Source organism: Rhinopithecus roxellana, chromosome 5 (assembly GCF_007565055.1).
Source record: "Rhinopithecus roxellana isolate Shanxi Qingling chromosome 5, ASM756505v1, whole genome shotgun sequence".
Taxonomy (NCBI): Eukaryota; Metazoa; Chordata; class Mammalia; order Primates; family Cercopithecidae; genus Rhinopithecus; species Rhinopithecus roxellana.
In genome coordinates, this window is record NC_044553.1 from 147,951,679 (window position 1) to 147,971,432 (window position 19,754).

Below are 19,754 nucleotides of genomic sequence, written 5' to 3' on the forward strand. Positions count from 1 at the left end.
AAGAGATGAATGGAAATATCCAACTAGAGTGTGACCAATTCGCTATCTCACTCCAGAAAATCCCTCCCTTCCGCTCTTTCCTATTCTAATCCTACTCATCCTTTCAACCTATTTTCTTAATGGGGAGAAAGCTCCACACATCAAATTTCGCAAACACTTATGTCACACAATTGGCTAGGCCAGGAGTTGGCAAGTTTTTTCCATAAAAGACCATAGGGTAAATATTTCATGGTTTCCATTGCACTTATTTAACTCTGCCATTGTAAGGGCAACAACTGCCACAGATAATCCAGAAATGAACAAACATGGCTCTGTTTCAATAAGATTTTATTTAGGGACACTGAAATTTGCATTCCATATACATTTCATGAGGCACAAAATTTTATTCTTTTAATTTTTCCCAACCACTGAAAAATGTGAAAACCATTCTTAGTACATTGGCAGTGCACAGACAGGCGGCAGGCAGTAACTTGGCCCCTGGGCCGCCTGTGGTTTACCAACCCCTGGCCTGGTCTTAGGAGGGGTGGCAACAATCTATTAGGCAAGTCCTGCAGTGGGAGGAGAACACAAATACTGCGATTCTAGTTCTTTTACTTCCTGGTGGCTGGTGATCCCAGGCTCTGACTGCAGAAGGCCCAAGCTTCTGCACACCTGTGTCCAGGAAGGCAGATGGTGCATGGCCAGGCAGGGCCCAACTGGCAGCGAGGGGGTTCTCAGCTGGCAACTCTCAGTAGCACCTTTAAGACCCAGGACAGGCCGGGTGCAGTGGCTCATGCCTGTAATCCCAGCACTTTGGACAATGTGCCTTGGGAGGCCAAGGCAGGCGGATCACTTGAGGTCAGGAGTTTGAGACCAGCCTGGCCAATATGGTGAAACCCCATCTCTACTAAAAATACAAAAATTAGCCAGGCGTGGTGGCGGATGTCTGTAGCCCCAGCTACTCAGGAGGCTGAGGCAGGAGAAGAGCCTGAACCTGGGAAGCGCAGGTTGCAGTGAGCAGAGATGGTGCCACTACACTCCAGCCTAGGCGACAGAGCAAGACTCTGTCTCAAAAAAAAAAAAAAAAAAAAAAAAAAGACCCAGGGCAGTGAAAGCCACCACTGCTTCCACCAGCTAAACAAAGGGCAGCCCTGTGGAAGAGTGAGGGGTGGACAGGATCCACTGCATCATGCCCAAATTAATCAGGGCACTTGGCTGCCATCCCTGACTGCAGCCCCAGCCCTCCCCCTTGAGACCCTCCCTGAATTTTGACTTTCAGAACCCTCTGGATGCGCTCCCAGCCTTACTTTATAAATGTGTGTTCTTAACTTATGCTTCCTCCCCTGCAGTTCCACTTCTCAGAATCACCCCTTGTGAATCACCAGGTATTGACCTCACAGAGCTCATCCCAGGGCCCTGACAAGCCCCAAAGGCCAGGCAGAGCTCAGAGGGGAGGGTGGCAGGTGTGTGAAAGAAGAGTAAATAATCAGGTAGACAGGCAGAGGCAGGGTGTGGACAGGCCCAGAGAAGCAGAAAAGATCAGCAAAGCAGTGGCCAAGCCAGGGTGGGGGCAACAGAAACCACTGTCCCCAGCAGGACACTGCCAGCCAAAGCCCCTCTGCAAAGGGAAGGTAGAGTTTCCCCAACAGGCTCCACTCCAGGATCCTTAAGGGACCCCTGACGGGCAGTCTGGTTCTAGGTGGGGCAGAGGATCTGGGTCCTCTAGACCTTCTGATCGAGGCAGTCAGGCCCTCACTGCCTGGGCTCGTGGTGGGTTCATTCCTGTCTTCCCCTCAAGGCTCAATGCCACGCCTCTTCCTTCTGCCTGGCCAAATGATCCACAGCAACGAAGCCCAACTGAGGCCCTCCCTGGTCCATGAATTCTTCCCTAATTATTTCAATCCCAATCCTCAAAGCTTCTCCATTCCCTGAACCAAGGAACTACCACTAGTTCACAGCCCTGGCCCCTAAGCTTAGCACCATCTGCCATTTTCTTATGAGTGAATCAACTTCACCTAAACTGTGGGCTCCCTAAGGAGAGGAGCCAGCCTTCTACTTCTTCATCCCCACCTGTCCCAAGAACACACAACAGATACTCAATACTTACTGAACTCAACTAAAAGTGCAACATCAGAAAGATTAATACAATTAAAGTAAAACATGAGATTGTGGGAACAAAAATCATTTAGAAGCTAATTTCTATGTGAAAATTCCCAGCAATCTTCCTGTGGCTTTGTATTTCTACGACTTACACCAGAATTTTAAATAAAGATGTGATTCAATGTTTTTAATCATCTTAATGCCTAAATTGGATTGACCACATTGTCAAGTCTGATCAGCTGCATAAATTGATCATTAAGAAGACTGGGGGAGGCGGGAGAGAATACCAGTTGATGGAGAAATCATCAATTTGGCATTTGCATTTAAATATAGCTTTGGCATTTCATTTATTCAGCGCAATCTATGTAAAGCATGGCGAACTGGGGAAGGTGGTGTAATTACCTGAGTCGGAATGGGTCCAGGAAACTGAGGTCAGCATTGCTCCCGTCACAGAAAGGACAGAGGGGCCTCCATAATCACGAGAATGCTGGTCTTCTAGAGGCTGCTGGAGAGGAGCGGTAGGAAGTCAGAATTAAGCAGAAGCAGCAGAGAGAGCCCTCACAACCACAATGGATGCCATCTCTGGCCTGACTCTAGAAAATGACGCACTTCAGTGAAAAAGCAATTGTTAACAGTACCTCTTTATTTCTTGGATCGTTATTAAAAGACTGGATCTTTCACTATGGAGTGTTTTTAAACTGTCTCATGGGGCATAAGAAGATCCAGAAATTTGAAAATACATGCCATCTCAATGTGAGATTATTTTATTTTGCTACAACTGCCACTGAGACATTTGTGAGATCATTTTATGTACTACAGCTGCTACTCAAACACTTGTCTACATAAAGGAAAAGCATCAGAGCACCCACAAGCACTCAAGGCCAGCATTCTACCCCACGGACCAGCCTTGATCCCCAGGGTAGACCAAGTGCACAGGCTGCAAAGTCGATGACTCTATTTTATTGTAAAATGAAATGTCTCTGGCTCTACTCCTCACTAAATGGGCTGCAAGTTATTAGGCCATGGTTAACCAGTAATCTTGCAAAATAGGAAAGCTGGTACATGAGACAGATTGCATAATAATCTCTGATAGAAGATATCTTTTTAACCGGGGCCTCAAGGATAACAAATCAATGAACTCTCTAATGAAATGAATGGTATTAACCTACGCGCTGTAGTCTGAGAATGTTAGGAGTATATTAATTAGATAGGCGGTTCCCAAACTGTGGGTCCTGGAATAGCAGCATCAACATTGACTGAGAGTTCGTTGGAAATGCAAATTCTTGGCCCCTACCCAGTATCTACTGAGTCAGAATATATTATCCAGAAGTAGGGCCCAGAAATCTGTGTTTTAACAAGCCCTCCAAGTGATTCTGATATACCTTAGATCATTAATTTATCCACCCATACAAAGACATTCTGTTGTAAAATAAAATCACCCTACTCTACTTTGTGCTTAAACTCCTGTAAGGACAAAGCATAGAGCTCGGGATTGCATCGTGGAGGGATGAAGAGTCAGAGACGATAAAGAACCTGCCCTCGAGAAATGTATTGTCCACTATGGAAAAATGAGACACATACACAAGCAACTCAAATACTGGCAGACCATGTTATTTCTTCTAATGGCTGGAGAGCGTCAAGACAAAGGAGGTATTTGTTTCCGTTTGGGGTGAGGAGTGGGGGATGCCATGAAAGGAAGGCATCATGAAGACAATAATAATGGCCTTGAGATCAGGGCAGGATTTTAACAACAAAAACCAGACAGCAACCAAAGCAAAGGCCCAGAGGTTGGAAAGTGTGAGGGCTATTCCGGAGCACGAGGTAACCAGGTCTGGCGGATACACGAGAAAGTTGAAGGTGATCTGAGTGAGACAAGGTTACTTCCAAGTGCAGACAGGTAAGAGCGAGGGGCTCTTCTTTTGTTTTTTCTGTTTGAGACAGTCTCCCTCTGTTGCCCAGACTAGAGTGCAATGGCACAATCTCAGCTCACTGCAACCTCCGCCTCCCAGGTTTAAATGATTCTCCTGCCTCAGCCTCCCCAGTAGCTGGGATCACAGGCGCCGAACACCACCCTGGGCTAATTTTTGTATTTTTAGTACAGAAAGGGTTTCACCATGTTGGTCAGGCTGGGGACTCCTCTTTTTCAAGTAAAGGCCACCCAGCAGGCACCAGTGGCTTATGTTCAATTGATGTCTGGGCCAGGCATGGAGACTCACACCTGTAATCCCAGCACTTTTGGGAGGCGGAGGTGGGCACATCGCTTGAGCCCAGGAGTTCAAAACCAGCCTGGGCAACAGGGCAAAACCCCATCTCTACAAAAAATACAAAACAAAACAAAAAATTAGGTGTGGTGGTGCATGCCTGTAGTCCCAGCTACCTAGGAGGCTGAAGAGGGAGGCGTATCTGATCTTGGAGGTCAAGGCCACAGTGAGCCAGGATCGTACCACTGCCCCATCTCAAAAAAAAAAAAAAAAAAAAAAAAACAAATCTACATCCAGTTTACTTTTCTATACTTTTGGCAGTGCATTTTCTAGAGGGAAGAACCGCAACTGCTTCACGGATTAACAGCAGAAGGTTTGTCCAGAAGAAAGAACGCACACACAAAATTTTAAAGTAGGTACAAGAATCTAGAAGTCACAGTCGCCTCGGACCATTCTGCAAAGGGGCAAAATGTTACCACGCCTCTACAGCCCCTGAGAACATCTCTGGTTTTAGCTTTAAAAAAATACTGTCATTCAAGTTGAGACGGGCATGACTTAGTCACCAAAAAAGTTAAATTAATACACCTTCAATTAGAGGAAAAAATACTTTTCATGATCAAGTGGGTATGGCTTTGCTTCTAGAAAATGGACATAAATAGGTTTTATTTCCTGATGTTGGTAGGTGAACAAGGGGGCACTGAAAATGTTTTTCATGTCACACCGAGGCTCGGATTGAAATGAAGCTGGATTCAGAATTGGCAGTCTCTGCTTACCCATGCCAGCTTTGCCACTCAACTTTCTGAGTCATTATGGACAAGGCACTAAACCACCTCAACCTCAGTTTTTCATCTATCAAGAAAAAGAGGCACCGACCTACCCCACCTTCTTGGAAATTTCAATAAGAAAATAGAGATGAAGTTGCTGTGAAAATTATAAAGTGCCATACTATTATATAAAGGTATAGAATTATCCTCCTCATCGAGGCATTTGGCTACTAATTAACACTTGTTATCCTACTGGCCTTTGAAAATATAAAAGCAACATGTTTCGATGCCCTTGAGATTCTCCTTTTAAATATGTGCAGATACAGCAGTTCTGAGGAACAAACTTGGCATCAACCAAACCATTCTCCCAAGAAGCATTTCAAGGTAAATCTTTTACTTGTAATTAAAAAAAAAAATTTTATTCCTCTAACCACGATAGAGCATCCAGTTATCTTTTAGCAGCTCCTGGTGAACACAACTCAGTCTTCAGCAACACCGACATATACAATGGCAATAATTTATCATCTCTGCAGTAGTTTAGTCCCAGATGGACCATTTACTAATTTATTTCCATATGTAACTGGCAGAGAGATTTATCAGGCTTCCAACTCGGAAACCTGAATTGAGCTTTATTCCCTTAACAGGCTAACTCTGGGCAGAAGAGGCACACATTTACACAGAAACCAAGAGTTCCTCTTAGAAAGTCTGTCAGCCTCAGATGCAAGCCTTACACACACACACACACACGCATGCACACACACGCACGCACATCTTTCTTGAGACAGCTTGCTCCTATGTCAGCTTGGAGGGCTGGTTCTTTCCTCAGATCCTCATGGACTCCACACAGGAGCTGTGTCTGATACAACTGCAGGCAGAAGTAAAACGTAACGCCAAATGCAGTAAAGTTGCAGCCACATTCCCCTCCCTGTCTGCAAGGTCGGAGGCTCAGATTTCTGAAAATGAAGAGACCTTTTTGCAACAGTGCTGCGCCCAGCTGGCCCGGCGATGCAGTGCCCAGGCGCTGGGAGGCATGTGCTTTCTTTTTTCCACTCTTTTTAAGGGTCTAAACTTGACTGAATTCAGCAGCTGCCGTGTCCTCAGCGATGGCTAATGAATTGTTAGCTTTGCTCCCAGTTCCCCTGAGCTCAACTCCCAGTCCACTTTTGTTTTTAATTCTATCCCAATGATATCAGTGTTTAACATAGAGTGGTGAACGAATTGTGGTTGGATGACGGTGTTTACATATAGAAAGCAAGCCAGACATGGGCAGAAAGCACCAGCTGATCCCTGATGCCTTAAGTGGAACCCAAGGCCATGCCAAGAAGGTCTGGCAGACAGGAGCATGTGGAGGTATTGTCGGCTAAGCTAAGTCCACACACCTGGGGCGTTAACCAACTCTCTCGCTTTGAAGAAGTCACTTGACAGTTCAGGTTTAAAATTCTCTCCTCTGTGAATTTAGCTCCCTGAGGTTCCTTCTGGCTCTAAAATCTAATGATTCTATGAATATGAAAAAGATCAGCCATTCACCTGGTTTGTTCCATGTGTTTAGCCGATGACAAACAGCAGGAAGTTTGGAAGCATCTGAAAGTGGCTGAATGGGTCCAGATGCTTTTGGTGCTGTGACAGACATAGCCTTTGGAATCTCAGCAGCCAACAGATTCCTTTTGCACAAAGAACAGAAGCATTTGACGACTGGTCCACAATGTATATCTTTACAAGGTTTTAAGAATTCAATTAAATACAACAGTTCCATTACAGTATTATTCTAAGTATGGCAAGTCCTACAAAAGTACATATGTCATGGCCCTTGTCTTTAATACATTTACATATTAGTTAAGGAGATACACTGCTAATCTCTCTCTCTTTTTTTTTTTTTTTTGGAGACAGCGTTTTGCCCTTGTGGCCCAGGCTGGAGTGCAATGGTGCGATCTTGGCTCACCGCAGCCTCTGCCTCCCGGGTTCAAGGGATTCTCCTGCCTCAGTCTTCTGGAGTAGCTGGGATTACAGGCATGCGCCACCACGGCCACCTAATTTTGTATTTGTTTTTGTTTTTGTTTTTTTGTAGAGACGGGGTCTCTCCATGTTGGTCAGGCTGGTCTCAAACTCTGACCTCAGGTGATCCACCCGCCTTGGCCTCCCAAAGTGCTGGGATTACAGGTGTGAGCCACTGTGCCCGGCCACTGCTAATCTTAATACAATGCAATATGTGCCATAATCATTGACAAAGAAATGGTTAAGTCAACATGGAGGACGGAGAAATCATTTCAATGAAAGGGGGAGATCTGTAAGGTTTTACAGAGGAAGCGGAATTTAAACTGGGCCTTGCAAAGCAAAGATGGGACTATAGACATCCGGACAGAGGTAACAGTGAAAGCAAAGGCCTATGTGCTTCCAAGTGTGGTCAGGGCACAGTATTCAGGACCCAAAGACAGGGGCACAGGATGCCCAAGGTAAAGAAGACACAGTGAGACGAGAGGCTGGAAAGGAACTCAAAGTGGAAAGCCCTGGATGCCAACCTTTCATCCCGTAGTCTCTGGGAATCTTCAGAAGTTCCTGGACAATGGAGACTCCAGATGAGCTCTGCCTCAGGGGGTTTCTTCAGACCATTTACCACCATTTGTGACTGGGAATAAGATCCGTCCGTACCTTCATGTTTCTCTTCGTCATTCCACCTTGCCACTATTTGGGAATCCCTCAAATTTATTTTTTTTCTAAATCAATTTCCTGGCCCTTTGAATGGAAGCAATTGAGTTTCCTCTAAGTACTGCCAAGATTTCACATTCCGATGACGAGTTCGGCCTAGCGCTTTACATTTAGGTTCGTGTGTTTTTCTATTCTTACGAAAGACTTAAAATAGCATAGACGGGTATTTTGTTTTCATTTGTTTCTACACTGGAAAATATTTCTGTATGATGAAAAAGATACACAAACGTCCTGACTTTTGGAAGGGCCTGCTCCAGCGCTCCCCAAAAAACAAAAGTTGAACTAGTCATCCAAGCAGTTCACTGAAAGTTTTTTGCTCTCCAGTGTCAGAGTCCCAGGTTATTGAGCCCAAGTTTTCCAAGGTCCTTCAAACACAATAACAGAACGTCATGTAAACTCTCTCCTACCAATGCTATTTGGTCCCCTCAGCCTGGAGGTGCTAAGCACACATAGTATCACGCAGCTTTCACACGGAGAAGCCCCAGGATACATGGGGCACACGCCAGGCAAGCCAGGGCATGGGGACGGGGGGGTCTGCCCTCCCATCTACCCCAAAGATGGGTCTTAAAACTCCACTGAAGTGGGGGGTACAAGTGGGCAGAGCAGCTCTTCCTCTGAGAATGGAGCTGCCTTCGGTATGAATTACCACTAAAAAGTTTCCCAAGGTTTGCACCTATACTCTCAGCACTTTGGGAGGCTGAGGCGAGAGGATGGCTTGAGCCCAGGAGGTTAAGACCAGCCTGGAAAATATAGTGAGATCTTTTAGTCGGGCATGGTGGCGTGTGCCTGTAGTCCCGGCTACTTGGGAAACTGAGGCAGAAGGATTGCTAGAGTCCAGAAGGCAGAGGTTGCAGTGGGGTGAGATAGCACCGCTGCACTCTGGCCTGGGCGACAAAGTGAGACCCTGTCTCAACAAAATACAATAAAACCAAAAAACAACTCCCATAGAAGATACCAATTTCACTTCCCATCTCTGGATTGCTCAGACTACACATGGGCATATATGGAAAACTTCAACATTCATTTCATTTATCAACTAATTTAGAAAGGCACACTGTATCTACTCACTGGGGTGTGGTACATTCCAGGGTTCAAGTCCCTGGTTTATAATCCAAAACCCGTCATAGCCCTCCACATGCACGGGTGCTCGGAAGCTCCGAGTCCCTCAGAGGTATTCTCTTAACATCTAATCAAATAATGACTATGAAGAATAATATGCAGTACATAATGTTGATAGTTCCCTGTGCACATACAAAAATGCAGCCCAAAGAGCTGTCTGCATCGCTTTTTCTAAAAGTCCACCTATGGTCGGAAAACTAACCTTCTTCAAATGAATAGATTAGCTTAAATTACCATGCCATTTTACATTCTCTTCACTGATACACGAATAATAAAACTATGAGGTAAATGTAGGCTTAAATCGAATAATGGGCATAAATAAAAAATTTTTTGACATTAAAAACTCAGTATAAATTGAACTACAAGATACTTGAAAGCTCCCACAATCATAACGTGCACATTGAAATCCATTAACCTAATACCTAGGCTGCTATTCAAAAGTAGGGGTCTAGCAGGCAAATAAATACTCATTTGAACACTCCTCCTAAATTACTGTACAATTTGGTTGCAAAGTCACACACTTACAAAGTCTATCATCTTTACTTGGTTGCTCTGTAGCCAATACTGAAGTCATATAAGGTTACAATGTGGCAGCATGAGATCAACACAGATACCAGCAAATGGTACTAAAAAGTAGCAGCAAATGTCAAAGACAAACCAGGGTCAGCTTGGAGAGAATGAGATATTTACATAAGCTTTCAGAAAAGACAATGGAGCCCCGCTTTCCCCTTAACTGCACACCTAATCAACCTCTCTGCTCCTCACCTGATCATTCTGATATAAAAGCAATTTCTACAGTGATACATTCAAAGACCTTAGTTGCCATAAACTCAGCAGCTGTTAAAAAGATTCTGTTGCACATTCGATTTGCTTTGAGACTCAGCTATTTCCAACCAAAGCTTTCATTTCTTATCCATCACTACCCCCCTACAAAAAAAACGAGAAAAAAATAGCTTCATTAACAATATCCTTCTTTGATATGTCATCTGCCAAGTCCATTTTCTTACCTTTGTAACTCACATTTTTTTCATTTGAGGATATTTACCCAAGCAAGGACAATTGTTTGACTGGAATCTTGCAACTTTCAACTTTGCCCAGATTTTGCCATCGTGCAGAAGGGGAATGCCGCAACCCCCAACACATCGTTCGGTTGAGCTAATACACATCTGAATCCAGAGCTATATTTTAAATTCTTTTACACTTACTTAATATAGTGCATGCCGCCTGTCCACTGATGCGATATCAGAAACCTGCAAGCTACTATTTCTGCAACTGTGTCACTGTAGATAGTCTGAAACATGTACGTAGCTGTTGCCATGGAAACAAACACAGCTAGGGTAGAGTGCCACGCTGTGTTAATTCCTTCACCCATGAACCCCAGGGGAATGCTAACATTCATCTTCTTTCTCCTTTAGTCTCACACTGCTTTAATATTTTTTTAGCATTATCAAATGATGTACTAAATACATATGGTACACCTGAAAATACGGATGGCTGAAACGAGCCGTGGTACCAACCTAGCCTGCCGGCTGTCTGCTTAAGGTGGTGCAGCTCTGTAATGGATCCTTTCCTGAACTTCTCCTGGGAGAAATAAAGAACTTTGTCTTTCTTTTAAAACGGTGTGGGAAGGACAGAAAGGGTGAGCATCTTGTCTCCCCTAAGAAGAACAGTTATCCTGGAATTGCACTGGAATAAAGATGCTATCAGAAATGTGCCTTCTCAGTTCTCCAAAAGGCAGAGGGAGGCCTTGCAAACTTTCTGAAGTGGATCCAAGCTAAGAGTTATTCTCCCTTCCAAGTAGAGCTGCATTCGCAGGCTATAAACCCAATAGTTTTAATTAGGCAAAAGCATAAACCCTTAACAAGGGATTCATCTGTCCCCACTTGGTCTTTATTCCTAAACCCATGCAAGAAGGTATTAAAATGAGTGAGCAGGCAATGAGATGGAAATCTGCCATTATTCAGAAAGAAGTGTGATTTTTCTGGAATTTGAACATCCTCCTTTTTGCTTCAAGTTCATATCTCTGCCCTTATCAATGCTTGGACTTGTGGAGAAAAGTCAAACTCTTTCACTGCACCTAAAAGCCAAAATGTATGCTTATTGGTGCACTGGGCCACCTTCTCATTATTCAACTGGTAAACCACTTTAAATATTGGGGTTATACTCCTCACAGTAGACAAAAGTAAGCTGTTCAAAATCTTAATTACATCATATCCCTTGGGCTGGTTAATAATATTCAATCTAGATGAAAATGGCCACGTTTTAGATTTGCATGCTGATGTGTTTCACTTGAATACAATTTTCGCACTAAACAATCAATTGTAAGCTTTAAAAGTGCAGCTCTGTGACCCCGAACTGGCATATTTTAAAGAAACCACTACTTTATTTGCGGAGATTATGGCAAAATTAGCCTACAAAAGATGAGCAAACTTTTCCTGTTATTTTCCTAAATCGAATCATGCTTGGCTATTTACTATGATAATAATAATAAACTCATTCCTAAAATACAGCAGAACAGAAAATGGATATATATACACCTTACTGGTTAAAGAAATTCATCACTTTTCAAAAGCAATCTCAAAAATATGTTAGGGTCCAGTAGAAAGCCTAGTCTTCAAGTATTAGCAGGGCAGGTAAGGATTACCCTTTAACTAATCATGACCAGTATTTCAGAGGCAGAACCACAGCAACGAGAATGAAAACTGCAGTCCCTTCCATTAACTTTGCACTTCTGCCTCTTATTTGCTTCAAGTTCAAATCTCTGCCATTATCAATGCCCTTGCATTCTTCTAATATCACAAAGCATTTTGACGTAGGTTATTTCATTTGACTGTCAAGGGAGTTCCACGAATTAGCTTGGCAGGTATCACCCATATCATTTCACAGAAGATACAATGAGGCTCCAAAAATCAGCAACTGGTCCGAGGCCACTGGGTAAGTGTCAGAACCTCACCTGGGTCACCCGATCCAGTGCTCTCTGTAGGGGCTGTGCTGCTCCTAAGCATGCTCACAATGCAGTTGGCTGCTTGTAATCCCAGCACTTTGGGAGGCCGAGGCGAGTGGATCACAAGGTCAGGTTGGCCAATGTGGTGAAATCCCATCTCTACTAAAAATTCAAAAATTAGGCCGGGCGCGGTGGCTCAAGCCTGTAATCCCAGCACTTTGGGAGGCCGAGACGGGCGAACCACAAGGTCAGGAGATCGAGACCATCCTGGCTAATACGGTGAAACCCCGTCTCTACTAAAGAATACAAAAAACTAGCCGGGCAACGAGGCGGGCGCCTGTAGTCCCAGCTACTCGGGAGGCTGAGGCAGGAGAATGGCGTAAACCTGGGAGGCGGAGCTTGCAGTGAGCTGAGATCCGGCCACCGCACTCCAGCCTGGGCGACAGAGCCAGACTCTGTCTCAAAAAAAAAAAAAAAAAAAAAATTCAAAAATTAGCTGGGTGTGGTGGTGGGCACCTGTAATCCCAGCTACTCAGGAGGCTGAGGCAGGAGAATCTCTTGAACCTGGGAGGCAGAGGTTGCAGTGAGCCGAGATGGCACCATTACATTCCAGCCTGGGCAACAACAGTAAAACTCCATCTCAAAAAACAAAAGTACTTGACTAGAGTTAACAATACTTATAAAAGGATAGACACTAAGTATTAGATTATTTGGTTTGGGGATTAACTATGGCTGGTGGTGGAAGTTCGGCAAATCCTCCTCTTTGACCTCACCCACCCATTCTCTTCTCCCAAGGCTTTAGGCTGAGTGCAGCAAGCGCCTCCCAGAGCACATCATCTCAGCCTGCTCACTACACCCCGCACCACCTTCCTTCCCAGGCGTGCCAGCCTTAAGTCCTGACCACTCCTCAGAGAGGGCCCTGCATTGGAAAGACACTTGGCGGGGTCCTTGGGTTTGGAAGTGAAAGGGGGATTGGCAGCAGCAGCAATTATTATATTTAGCCTCCCTAAGGAAGTAAGCCATTCCAGATGCTGACTGTCATCTCCCTACACCCCGCAATGTTTTTATTGTGGTAAAATACAGATGATAAACATTTACCATCTTAACCACTTTTTTTTTTTTTTTTTTTGGGTGGGGGGTGGGGGACGGAGTCTCGCTCTGTCGCCCAGGCTGGAGTGCAGTGGCACCATCTTGGCTCACTGCAAGCTCCGCCTCCCGGGTTCATGTCATTCTCCTGCCTCAGCCTCCCGAGTAGGTGGGACTACAGGCACCCGCCACCACGCCTGGCTAATTTTTTGTATTTTTAGTAGAGATGGGATTTCACCGTGTTAGCCAGGGTGGTCTCGATCTCCTGACCTCGTGATCCGCCCGCCTCGGCCTCCCAAAGTGCTGGGATTACAGGCGTGAGCCACTGCGCCTGGCCTTAACCACTTTTAAGTGTACAGTTCAGCAGTATTAAATATATTCATAATGACATGCAACCATCACCACCATCCATCTCTGGAACTCTGTACCTAGCACACAGTCACACCCCATTCTCCACTCCCCCAACCCCAGCCCTTGGTAGCCATCATTCTACTTTGTCTCTATGATTTTGACTCTTCTACCTCATAAAAGTGGAGCCATGGAATATTTGTCTTTTTGTGACTGGCTTATTTCACTCAGCACAATGTCCTCCAGGTTCATCCATGTTGTAGCATGTGTCAGAATTTTCTTTTTCTTTTTTTTTTCTTTTTTTTTTTTTTTTGAGACGGAGTCTTGCTCTGTCTCTCAGGCTGGAGTGCAATGACACAATCTCAGCTCAATGCAACCTCCACCTCCCGGGTTCAAGCGATTCTCCTGCCTCAGTCTCCCGAGTAGCTGGGATTACAGGCACCCACCACCGCACCTAGTTAATTTTTGTATTTTTTAGTAGAGATGGGGTTTCGCCATGTTGGCCAGGCTTGTCTAGAGCTCCTGACCTCAGGTGATTCACCTGCCTCAGCTCCCAAAGTGCTGGGATTACAGGCGTGAGCCACCACACACGGCCAATTTTCTTCCTTTTTCAGGCTAAGTACTATTTCACTGTACAGATATACCACATTTTATTCATCCATTCATCTGTCGATGGACATGGGTTGCTTCCGTGTTATAGCTATTGTGAATGATACTGCTATGAACATGGATGTGTAAATATCTCTTTGAGACCCTGCTTTCAGTTCTTTTGGGAATATACCAGAAGTGGACTTGCTGGATCATATGGTAATTTTATGTTAATTTTTTGGGGGGGACGGCCATACTATTTTCCACAGTAGTTATACCACTACATTCCTACAACAGTGTCCAAGGGTTCCATTTTCTCCACATCTTCACCACACTTGTTATTTCCTGTTTGCTTGTTTGTTTTTTTTGAAATGTTAGCCATTCTAATAGGTATGAGGCAGTGTCTCACTGTAATTTTGATTTGCATTTCTCCCCAATGATTAGTGACATTGAGCATTTTTTTTAACACACCTACTGGCTATTTATATACCTTCCTTGGATAAATGTCTGCCGAAGTCCTTTGCCCATTCTTGAATTAGGTTGTTCTTGTTCTTGTTGTCAAGTTTTAGGAGTTCTCTATATATTCTGGATATTTATCCCTTATCAAATATACGATTTGCAAATATCTTCTCCTATTCTGTCTGGCCGCTTCTTTTTTTTTTTTCTTTTTAAGACAGAGTCTTGCTCTGTCACCCAGGCTGGAGTACAGTGGCGCGATCTCGATCTTGGCTCACTGCAACCTCTGACTCCTGGGTTCAACCAATTCTCCTGCCTCAGCCTCCCAAGTAGCTGGGACTACAGGCACGTGCCACCACGCCCAGCTAAATTTTTGTATTTTTAGTAGAGATGGGGTTTCACTGTGTTAGCCAGGATGGTCCTGATCACCTAACCTATGATCTGCCCACCTCGGCCTCCCAAAGTGCTGGGATTACAGGCATGAGCCACTGCACCCAGCCCTCTGTCTGGCTGCTTGTTAGCCACACTTATATCCACTAGATAATTGAAAGTGAATTTCATCACAATTTGGGTTATTCCTGACCTCCTCCCGAATTACCCTGGATATTGAGAACTACCTGGATTTGGTCATGCTACCGTTTGGTGAAAGAGGACTTCCTAGCAGTGAATGTTTCCAGAACACGGAATTGTTTCTAGGTTGGTCTGGGGGAGTTCATGCAGCTGCAGAGGCATCCTATGGGCAGAGTTCTTGGTGGGTGGGCTGCACACAGAGGGCGGGGGGAACTGGGTGCTTTATAAGGATGCTCCAACCCACGAGTCAATGTTTGGATCCTTTTCGATGAAAAGCTTTTCGAAACGGATTGTATACAAAAACAACGAATTGGGCAAAGTCTGCTCATGATTTTAGCCTGTTACAGATATTTTTCACAGCTTGCCTGGCTTTATGAACCCTTGTCCATGATGACAGGGAGGCGATCTCAGAAGCCACAGCAGTGTATGAGCGGAGGAGGAAGAGGTCACCCGTCCAGGAAAAGGCCCCGCACTAGGGTGATTTCCTAATCCTTGTATTCACATTTTAATATTCTCTGGCCTCCTCCCACCCCACCCTGCCGGTCAGGGTATCAGCTGGTCTTCTCACTGTGCAAAGTGGCCTGGCTCCCACAGTTCCCTCCTGTTTTGATTCACATCTAATATGCCAGAGGCTGAGAAACCAAATAATAGAGTTGATTAGAATTTTGTCTGAAATAAGATGAATACAGGCCTGAGAAAGTGTCCCTGAGCACTGAAGTGCTGACTTTTGGAAGTCATTGACTCTAGGTCAATTAGCCTAAAGCCAGTTGCCTAATGAGCAATTTGCCTATAATTTAAAACGTTTTTGAGTGTTTTTACATGGGAATGTCTTTTGATTTTGATTTTTTTTTTTTTTTTGCCATGTCTTTGGCATTGTAAGGTTTGTAAATCAAGCCTTCTAAGGGCATAGGCAGTTTGTTTTTAAACTTTAGTTTATGCTTAATTTTAGTTTCTAAATTAATTTTTGAGATATTGACAGGGAATGCAAAAGACACTCAAAATGGAAGTGAATTTCTGATGAACTGGTTATAAGGTAAATCGATAAGAACTGGTTTTAAAGAATCTTTTACATGTCATTTTCATTTTTTTGGTTGCAAAAACTGTCAAGGGAACTGTGACATCCAGTTAGACTAGAGTGCACAAACCACTTCGCGCATGTTCCCTATGCTGCTTTTTCTTTCTTGTCCTGTGATTGTACAGGACTCTCCCAGTTGGGGTTGCAGCCTCCATGGAAGGGGAGTCATTTTGTATTGTTTGGCTTGGGTTTTTTGTTTGTTTGGTTTTTTTTGAGGCGGAGTAGCTGGGATTACTGTACTCTAGGCTGGAGTACAGTGGTATGCTCTTGGCTCACTGCAACCTCCGCCTCCCGGGTTCAAGCGATTCTCCTGCCTTAGCCTCTTGAGTAGCTGGGATTTCAGGCGCCCACCACCGTGCCCAGCTTATTTTTTTGAATTTTTAGTAGAGATGGGGTTTCATCATGTTGGCCAGGCTGGTCTTGAACTCCTGACCTCAGGTGATCCACTCGCCTCGGCCTCCCAAAGTGCTAGGGTTACAGGCATGAGCCACCGCACCCAGCAAGCTTTGGGCTTTTTACACCATGAATTTCATTTACGGGCCCACTTCAGCACAGCTCAGCTTGCCAACCCTCACCTACAGCAGTGCTCTCCTTCCCACTCCTTCCATGAGCCGCAATTGTGTGTTTGGAAGCCATCGGCACAGGTGGCGTAAGAGGCTCCTGTGATCTTTGCACTGGGGCAATGAATCAGTTGCAGAAGTCTGAGGACCACTCACCTGAAAACCCAATTCTTAATGCAAGGAGAGACTGGGAGAAGCTTCACCCAAGCTCAATGGGCATCCAGCATGCTGGAGACTGATGCACCAGCCTTATTCAATAGGAGAGGTCAGGGACCGTCACCACTCTGTTTCAAGTGCCCTTTGAGAGGAAAACCAAAGAACAGACCAACCTTTAAGGCCAGAAGCCAAACTGACCTGTGAGATCAGGACCATGCTGGGGTGTGCCCCATCCAACAGTATCGGGGCTGGAAAAAGGAACAGGGAAAAATTGGAGATGGTTCTTGTTACCCTCTGGGCAGAGCCCCTGAGCCACTTATCCACTCCGCAGAAAGAAGGTATTGTAACCAGCCTGGTAACCTGACCTGGCCCTGCCAGCTGGTCAGAGGTAGCTTTTTCCTGGAGCGGCCATCCCCCAGTTTGTCGTGCAGGCATGGGAGTCACGGGGCAGCCTCCCAGAGGAGGGAACATGACCAGGAAGGCCTCACTCTGAGGATGCTTCCACAGATGCTCAGGCAGGATTTGGGAAGGAAATTCTCCTACGAATGGAAACACGCATTCCGCATCCATCCATCAGTCAGTCAGAAGTTAAGTCATGAGCCATCGCTGGCAGAAGCTGTCTGCATAAAGCTCAGGGGTTCTACTATTCAAAGGAAGAACAGGGAATGGACACTGGTGGAAAGCTAGCAGGGTTTTTAAAACACTAAATATGGCGAGGCTGAGGCAGGAGAATCACTTGAGCCTGGGAGGCAGAGGCTGCAGTGAGCCCAGATCTTGCCATCGCACTCCAGCCTGGACAACAAGAGTGAAACTCCATCTCAAACAAACAAACAAACAAAAACACTAAATATGGCCAGGCGCGATGGCTCACGCCTGTAATCCCAGCACTTTTGGGAGGCCGAGGCGGGTGGATCACCTGAGGTCAGGAATTCAAGACCAGCCTGACCAACACAGTGAAACCCCGTCTCTCCTAAAAATTAAAAAAAAAATTAGCCAGACGTGGTGGCATGAGCCTTCAATCCCAGCTACTCGGGAGGCCTGAGCAGGAGAATCGCTTGAACCCAGGAGGTGGAGGTTGCAGTGAGCCTAGATCACGCACTCCAGCCTGGGCGACAAAGCAAGATTCCACCTCAAAAAATAAAAATAAAAAATAAAAACACTAAATGTATGTGTTTAATGGATATAAAGATACACAGTCAAGATTTACAAAAATGCATGGGAATGACAGGCACCAAACTCAAGGTGGAGTTTCCATGGGAGCCTGAAGGAGAGACAACTTCCAGGATTAGGGAAGGACCGGGGTCTTCAATTATGTCTTCAATGTTTTATTTTATTTTTAAAAATATATTTGAAGCAAATGTTGAGCTCTGCCAAAGTTGGGTAGCAGGTACATGGGCATTTTAGCTCTGTCCATGTTAGAAATAGATCATTTTTAGAAAAAATTGACAACATTTGGCATTATCTCAACTACTCAACTGCAACAGACCTCATCATATATTTCACCAATTAAAAACTTCACATTTTTTTGGCCGGGCGCAGTGGCTCACACCTGTAATCCCAGCACTTTAGAGGCCGAGGCGGGTGGATCACAAAGTCAGGAGATCGCGACCATCCTGGCTAACACAGTGAAACTCTGTCTCTACTAAAAACACAAAAAATTAGCTGGGCGTGGTGGCGGGCAACTGTAGTCCCAGCTACTCAGGAGGCTGAGGCAGGAGAATGGCGTGAACCTGGGAGGCGGAGCTTGCAGTGAGCCGAGATGGCGCCACTGCACTCCAGCCTGGGTGACAGAGCAAGACTCCGTCTCAAAAAAAATAAAAATAAAAAATAAATAAACTGTACATTTTTCTACACAGGAATCCTCTGAAATGAGTGCATCTATTAGGCAGCATTTTTTCCTCTTAGTGGTGAATAAAATCATGATATAGTTTACAACTGATGGTGACTTAGATTTGAAGATGTACAGTGTATAAATTACATTTCATGGGGAGTATGGTGTATTTTAATAAGTGTTGGGGGGAAAGAAGGAGAAGGTGTCTCACAAGGGGTCATCCCAACAACTGTGAAGCTCTTAGAGCTTCAGGTGACCTTAGGGAAAGGGCTCCTGGGCCACCCGCTATGGAGCAGCTTCTGACTTCCAGGCCAATGTTCTTTCCACTCTATGGTGGTGTCTCTGACAGAGGTCATGCGAAACACAAACTTTCAGACTTATTTTCTCTGCAACTGAGGAAAACCAAGCAGATAAAAGCCCTCTTTTATGAATCCTGAAGTGCTTGAAAATCTCTTACCTGGTGAGAAACAAAAGCATTGAATGGCACCTACAAACTAAACTCAGCCCCAAGAGGGAAGACAAAGGAATCAGATCATCTCTGAATCAAACTTTTGCACAGGCTGAGAGGACACAGCAGACACAGCCATTTGAAGACGACAAAGGCTCCTCCCTGCATCCAAAGCTCCCGGCCAGGAGAGGTGGCCCAAAGACTCCATGACCCATTTTTCTTTAATGTCTGATATGTGCTATTGCAAACTCTTCTGCAGAAAATTAGCTAAGAATACACGGTAACATTGTTCCTTCTATATTATCAAGATGCAAATCAACCAAAATGAAGAAAGAAAAAAAAAAAACCATACAGCTGGTTTATCTGAACACAGAAAAATAAATCGCCATTTATTTTTAAAAAAACATTTATGAAAGTTTTCTTCATTTCTCACATTCAGTTAGTATACAGTTGGCATTTTCAAAATTCAAACCTGGTGTGGATTTCAAATTCAATGAAGCACATTGGAAGACATCTGAGTGAAAAAATAAAAGTTCTAGCCATATGCTACTGGTGCATGAATTTGAATATTTGAAAGGTAATCTAGAAAAGAGAATGCTTCCAATTCTCCTTACCAACACCGGTAATTCATAGCAACCACACGTTTTATAGATAGAGCCACTTCCCCATCTGAGAGACAACAGTAGGACTGAGTCGGGGCTGGGCTTCTGGCACAGGCTGGCTCGGTTACAAGTGTGTGATTTTTCACTACATCCCGTGACAACTCCGCAGCTCTGTTTGGTCACTGGTGAAGGAGAAATCATGATTCTTGTCTCACTGGGCATAT

General features: G+C 44.7%; 1 protein-coding gene across 7 annotated transcripts in view; it reads right to left on the minus strand.

Annotated features, from left to right (window-relative positions):
• The window catches only part of FOXN3 (forkhead box N3), a 469,191-nt gene that overhangs the window by 332,501 nt on the left and 116,936 nt on the right, over positions 1–19,754 (minus strand). For 4 of the 7 annotated variants that reach the window (XM_030930896.1, XM_030930891.1, XM_030930893.1 and 1 more), the window contains one exon: positions 2,482–2,584. The exons of 2 other annotated variants lie outside the window; for them this stretch is intronic. The gene's annotated coding sequence lies outside the window, so the exon portion shown is untranslated. The remainder of the gene's footprint in view (positions 1–2,481; positions 2,585–19,754) is intronic. One more of the 7 variants, XM_030930894.1, reaches the window with a different exon arrangement.